Source organism: Lissotriton vulgaris, chromosome 6, assembly GCF_964263255.1.
Source record: "Lissotriton vulgaris chromosome 6, aLisVul1.2, whole genome shotgun sequence".
Lineage (NCBI taxonomy): Eukaryota > Metazoa > Chordata > Amphibia > Caudata > Salamandridae > Lissotriton > Lissotriton vulgaris.
The window spans coordinates 723373633-723381036 of record NC_141694.1 but is presented as its reverse complement, the minus strand read 5'-3'; positions in this window follow the sequence as shown (position 1 = coordinate 723381036).

Sequence of the window (7404 nt, the reverse complement as noted above, 5' to 3'; positions counted from 1 at the left end):
TGCTTTTGTTTTGTTTTAAAACGTATGCTTGGCAGAGAAAAACTAAATCAAGCATTGGGTCACCAACAGCTATTGCTTTTAATGTATGCCATTTCTATGTTGTATATTTGTATATCCACTGTGATGCAATAAATACATAAATGTCTTTTGAACTGTAAAGCAAACAAACATGGATGCTAGCGTGGGGCTGCCCAGATACCCACTGTGGGATGCCCCCCTAAATGCAAAATAGAACAAAGTGGTATTTCCTTTACTTTGAGGGCAGCACAAAGGAAGCTTTACTCTGGAAAATAATTACTTTATCCATTGCTTAATTTATAAAACAAGAAGTGCCAGGGCATTTGTCAAGAGGCTACTGCAGCTTGCACCACCATTGCCCTACCAGTGAGAGTACCAACACATATACTAACCATCACACTCCTACAAGTTCAACAACTGAAACTATTCCAGGCCCTTAAAGCCATAACAATAGCTTGGGAGGCAGATATTAGTAATTTTTTGGTATTTTGAATTAATAAACAACTGTTGTTTGCACATTTCTAAATAGGACAGACAGCCCGACCATGTGGCAGACTGTCAAAAGTGCTGGTCTTAACAATTAATTACTAGTGTTGATAATTAAGCACCGGTGCAGAGAACCGGAAACCATGGACTCAAATTAAGCACGAACTTTATCAATGCTTTGCATCGGCACAAAGTGTTAATAAATCTGCCTCAAACAATTTTTATATAAAAAAAATCACATATTTATATAGTGACTTAAGAACAGAGCACCTCAACTAAATTATTGGCACTCCAGAGTGGGAATTTAGATTTTAGTGATTTTTAGGTTGGATATAGATAGCTGGTGTACTTGGGCTTGTAATACTGAGGAATGGAATTCCTTTTCACTGAAGTAACCTGCCAAATGGGCCCCTACTGGTATTTTTAGTATTTCATCTTTTATAGCAAGTGGGGGTCACCAAGTAGCCTCTTGCACTTTGACTCATTGGAATATCTGGTTAATTCATTATTACAGTAGTTTGCATCTAAAACTATACCCCCCCCCCCCCACTTTGTCTGCTGGCTTGATAGCCAAAGCAGAATTATGTTTTGGTTATGCTTAGTGTGGTATGTGCTTGGTGTTCCTCCTTGCTCAGATTCTGTAGAACACACTGTTTTTTTCCTCAAGTTTTTAGATATTTGAAAAGTTGATCATTCTTCCTGTATGGTATGTGGGGAGGGATGAGTTTGCAAGGGGGTGGAATAATGTAGTTACATTTTAGAAAAGAGCGTTAGCCTTTCCATTTTGTATTTAAAAATATTAGGGTGTTCTTTTATAGCTAAAGATAACCCTTTTTCCTGCAGATGCTAAGGAATAATTACTCAAAAATCAGTAGTTTGAACACAGACTTCATGGTTAGTCCTGTCGTTATAACATCAGAAATTGTATTGGCGGCTCTGCTTTCTCCTCCAGTGGCTCTTGGCCTCTATAACAACCATGACCCTTTTTAGGTCTCGCTGTAGCCAATGCACTTGCGCATTGCTTCTGCGAGAAATTATGTAGGGGCTCCAAGAAAGCCTAACAAGAGGACTTTGGAATGCGGATTATGGCCAGTGCATGTGAGGCATTCAAGCACGAAGCTGGCATCTGGACTGCTTTCGCCAGCGTGCGCCCGGCCTCAATTCCTGCTCCCTCTCTTACTTACGTTATCGCTCACCCCCCATATGCTCGTTTCCTCCCACCCTTCCTTTGATGCCAGAGGGCTTTGGAATGCTGAGTATGGCCAGTGCATGTGCCTCACCATTTGCTCACAAGCTCCCCCCATCAGACTTCAAAGGCTGCCGCTCCCCCGCCCCCCCCCATCAGATTTGAAAGTAATGCACTCCCCGCTATCTTGTTCTTTTAGCCCTACACTCGCCATGCATTAGCTAAAGCTCACCAGTGGGCCTTTTGCTCCTCACTAAAAGCTCCTCTCCTCACGTCTCTTTCTCGCTCTCGCACCCACGCTCTTTCTGTTACTCCTTGCTCTCTTTATCTCCATTCCTCCCCTATAGTTCTCTCTCATTCTCGCGCTCTCCCTCACTCTCCCCGTAACATCCCTCTCGCTAACCTACTTTCCCTTTCAATGCTGAATATTGAAAAATGTTGGCAGTCGTCAGGTGTTTTTAACTCATTTTTTTTCACTTTCTACGTGCGCACCACTCGTGTGTTATTTTTTTTCTCCTCCTACCCCTCTCTCTACGTCTCTTTCTCTCTCTCACACCCACGCTCTTTCTGTTACTCCTTCCTCTCCCTCCAACTCCACCCTCCAACTCCAATTCCACCATCCAACTCCACCCTCCGACTCCACCCTCCAACTCCACCCTCCAACTCCACCCTCCAACTCCAACTCCAGCCTTCAACTCCAGCCTTCAACTCCACCCTCCAACTCCACCCTCCAACTCCACCCTCCAACTCCACCCTCCAACTCCAACTCCACCCTCCAACTCCACCCTCTAACTCCACCCTCCAACTCCACCCTCCAACTCCATCCTCCAACCCCACCCTCCAACTCCACCCTCCAACTCCAACTCCACCCTCCAACTCCAACTCCACCCTCCACCTCCAACTCCAACTCCACCCTCCAACTCCACCCTCCAACTCCACCCTCCAACTCCACCCTCCAACTCCAACTCCACCCTCCAACTCCACGCTCAAACTCCAACTCCACCCTCCAACTCCACCCTCCAACTCTACCCTCCAACTCCACCCTCCAACTCCAAATCCACCCTCCAACTCCACCCTCCAACTCCAACTCCACCCTCCAACCTCCAACTCCACCCTCCAACCTCCAACTCCACCCTCCAACTCCAGCTCCACCCTCCAACTCCAACTCCACCCTCCAACTCCACCACCCATCTCCACCCTCTAACACCACCCTCCAACTCTACCCTCCAACCCCAACTCCACCCTCCAACTCCACCCTCCAACTCCAACTCCACCCTCCAACTCCAAACTCCAACACCACCCTCCAACTCCACCCTCCAACTCCAACTCCACCCTCCAACTCACAACTCCACCCACCAACTCCAAATCCACATCCAACTCCACCCTCCAACTCCACCCTCCAACTCCAACTCCACCCTCCAACTCCACCCTCTAACTCCACCCTCCAACTCCAACTCCACCCTCCAACTCTAACTCCACCCTCCAACTTCACCCTCCAACTTCACCCTCCAACTCCACCCTCCAACTCCAACTCCACCCTCCAACTCCAACCTCCAACTCCAACTCCACCCTCCAACTACAACTCCACCCTCCAACTCCACCCTCCAACTCCAACTCCAACTCCACCCTCCAACTCCAACTCCACCTCCCAACTCCACCCTTCAACTCCAGCCTCCAACTCCACCCTCCAACTCCACCCTCCAACTCCACCCTCCAACTCCACCCTCCAACTCCAACTCCACCCTCCAACTCCAACTCCACCCTCCAACTCCAACTCCACCCTCCAGCTCCACCCTCCAAATCCACCCTCCAACTCCTACTCCACCCTCCAACTCCACCCTCCAACTCCACCCTCCAACTCCACCTCCACCCTCCAACTCCACACTCCAACTCCAACTCCACCCTCCAACTCCACCATCCAACTCCACTCCACCCTCCATCTCCACCCTCCAACTCCACCCTCCAACTCCACCCTCCAACTCCAACTCCACCCTGCAACTCCACCCTGCAACTCTCCACCCTGCAACTCTCCACCCTCCAACTCCACCCTCCAACTCCACCCTCCAACTCAACCCTCGAACTCCAACTCCATCCTCCAACTCCACCCTCCAACTCCATCTCCACCCTCCAACTCCATCTCCACCCTCCAACTCCACCCTCCAACTCCAACTCCACCCTCCAACTCCATCTTCCAACTCCACCCTCCAACTCCAACTCCACCCTCCAACTCCACCCTCCAACTCCACCCTCCAACTCCACCCTCCAACTCCACCCTCCAACTCCAACTCCACCCTCCAACTCCATCCTCCAACTCCACCCTCCAACTCCAACTCCACCCTCCAACTCCACCCTCCAACTCCACCCTCCAACTCCACCCTCCGACTCCACCCTCCAACTCCACCCTCCAACTCCATCCTCCAACTCCAACTCCACCCTCCAACGCCACCCTCCCACTCCACCCTCCAACTCCACCCTCCAACTCCTACTCCACCCTCCAACTCCACCCTCCAACTCCAACTCCACCCTCCAACTCCACCCTCCAACTCCACCCTCCAACTCCACCCTCCAACTCCACTCTCCAACTCCACCCTCCAACTCCACCCCCCAACTCCACTCCACCCTCCAACTCCACCCTCCAACCTCCAACTCCACCCTCCAACTCCACCCTCCAACTCCACCCTCCAAATCCACCCTCAAACTCCACCCTCCAACTCAACCCTCCAACTCCAACTCCAACTCCACCCTCCAACTCCACCCTCCAACTCCAACTCCACCCTCCAACTCCACCCTCCAACTCCACCCTCCACCTCCAACTCCACCCTCCAACTTCATCCTCCAACTCCACCCTCCAACTCCAACTCCACCCTCCAACTCCATCCTCCAACTCCAACTCCACCCTCCAACTTCACCCTCCAACTCCAACTCCACCCTCCAACTCCAACTCCACCCTCCAACTCCACCCTCCAACTCCAACTCCACCCTCCAACTCCACCATCCAACTCCACCTTCCAACTCCAACTCCACCTTCCAAGTCCACCCTCCAACTCCAACTCCACCCTCCAACTCCACCCTCTAACTCCACCCTCCAACTCCACCCTCCACCTCCAACTACAACTCCACCGTCCAACTCCACCCTCCATCCTCCACCCTCCACCTCCAACTACAACTCCAACTCAACCATCCAACACCACCCTCCAACACCACCCTCCAACTCCACCCTCCACCCTCCATCACTCAAGTACACCACCACATCACTCGGGGACACCACCACATCACTCTAATACACCACCACATCACTCTAATACACCACCACATCACTCTAATACACCACCACATCACTCAGCCCAACCACCACATCACTCAGCACCACAACACCACTGTCCTTGCTTGCTACCAACAAGCATTGCCATAGCCAATAGGACTCGCATTAGGAAAGTGTAAGCTATTGGCTTTGTGAATAACAATGCTATTAATTTATATATTTTCAAAGCCAACACATATTAAATAAATGTGTCATTTACAATACCAATAGCTCACACTTTCCTAAGGCAAGACCTATTGCATTGCAAATGCTTGTTATTCCTTCTGTCTCTGCCCCTCAACTGATGCCTGATCCAAAAATGGCTAGGGTTGCGGAGGGAAGTTTACAAATTTGAGAAGTCACCAGATGATTTTGAAAATGTAACTACTTTGGTTTACTTGTAGTACCCTGAAGATTAATGTTGATAATTGGCTGATGGTGAAAGACTATAGTCTGCTTTGATTTATGGATAAATCATTTTCGTAGAGAAGTTGGCAATGCCTTTCTTGATGTCTCAATTTATTAAATACTAGCAGCCCTTCCCGACGTTGTCCGGGTATGAATTGCTGCCGGCCAGTAGTATATTGTTTTGTAGGATTTCGTTTTGATAGCATTTCTTATCTGTGACAGGCCTGTGAAATGCTCCGATTCACAGTGCACTGCTGATGCACTTAAGAGTGCGTATTCAGTAGTGTGTGAACTCGAGTTTCCCTACTTTATATTTCCTTGCAATATTATATAGCGCGAACTCGACAACATGGCATGAGCACAATTTACATTACAGAAGAACACATTCATTTGTGGTAGGCACGGGGAGACAAAGCGATTTGCCTGGAATCACAGGATGTCAAGCTGATGCCGAGATTCGAACGTAGCTCCCCAGCTCTAAAGTTCGCAATTCTAGAACTTGTGGCGGGAGGTGTGTCTAAAAGTGTATGTCGGTGCTGGCCATCAATGAGAGAGACCTGTGCATTTTTCAAATGAGTGGTGAAAAAATATGAGTATGTTGTTGGAGATGTGGGCCGCCGTGCCACCAATCTACTTACCGGGGGAGGGTAAACACCCATTATTCCGCAACTTTCTTTCCGCATACCATCACTCCGCATAATTTCATTACGAAAGTACCATGACTCCGCAATGCCATTATGACACATGGCATTACATTTTATATGCTTTTACCACGCATACATTTACAACGAAATTCGTTGTAAATGCATGAATAGTAAAAGCATGTTTTTTTTTATGTTTGGATAAGGTAAGTATGGGTATAGGGGTATATGTTTTGGGGTACTGAGGTATATGTTTTGGGGTGTTTGGGTATTTAAAGGGTTCAGATATAGTTTTGGGGTATGGGGTACAGGGGTAGTTTTAGGGTTTAGGGATAGGTATGGGTTTTGGGGTACAGGGGTATTTTTAGGGTTCAGGGCTAGGTTTGGGTTTTGGGGTATTGGGTATTTTTAGGGTTCAGGGGTAGGTTTGGGTTTTGGGGTACAGGGGTATCTTAAGGGTTCAGGGCTAGGTTTGGGTTTTGGGGTACAGGGGTATTTTTAGTGTTTAGGGCTAGGTTTGGGTTTTGGGGTACAGGGGTATTTTAGGGTTCAGGGGTAGGTTTGGGTTTTGGGGTACAGGGGTATTTTAGGGTTCAGGGCTAGGTTTGGGTTTTGGGGTACAGGGGTATTTTAAGGGTTCATGGATAAGTTTGGGGTTTGGGGTACAGGGGTATTTTAGGGTTCAGGGGTAGGTTTGGGTTTTGGGGTACAGGGGTATTTTAAGGGTTCAGGGCTAGGTTTGGGTTTTGGGGTACAGGGGTATTTTTAGTGTTTAGGGCTAGGTTTGGGTTTTGGGGTACAGGGGTATTTTAGGGTTCAGGGGTAGGTTTGGGTTTTGGGGTACAGGGGTATTTTAGGGTTCAGGGGTAGGTTTGGGTTTTGGGGTACATGGGTATTTTAAGGGTTCATGGATAAGTTTGGGGTTTGGGGTACAGGGGTATTTTAGGGTTCAGGGGTAGGTTTGGGTTTTGGGGTACAGTGGTATTTTTAGGGTTCAGGGCTAGGCTTGGGTTTTGGGGTACAGTGGTATATTTAGGGTTCAAGGGTAGGTTTGGGTTTTGAGGTACACCCTCCAACTCCAACTCCACCCTCCAACCTCCAACTCCACCCTCCAACCTCCAACTCCACCCTCCAACTCCAGCTCCACCCTCCAACTCCAACTCCACCCTCCAACTCCACCACCCATCTCCACCCTCTAACACCACCCTCCAACTCTACCCTCCAACCCCAACTCCACCCTCCAACTCCACCCTCCAACTCCAACTCCACCCTCCAACTCCAAACTCCAACACCACCCTCCAACTCCACCCTCCAACTCCAACTCCACCCTCCAACTCACAACTCCACCCACCAACTCCAAATCC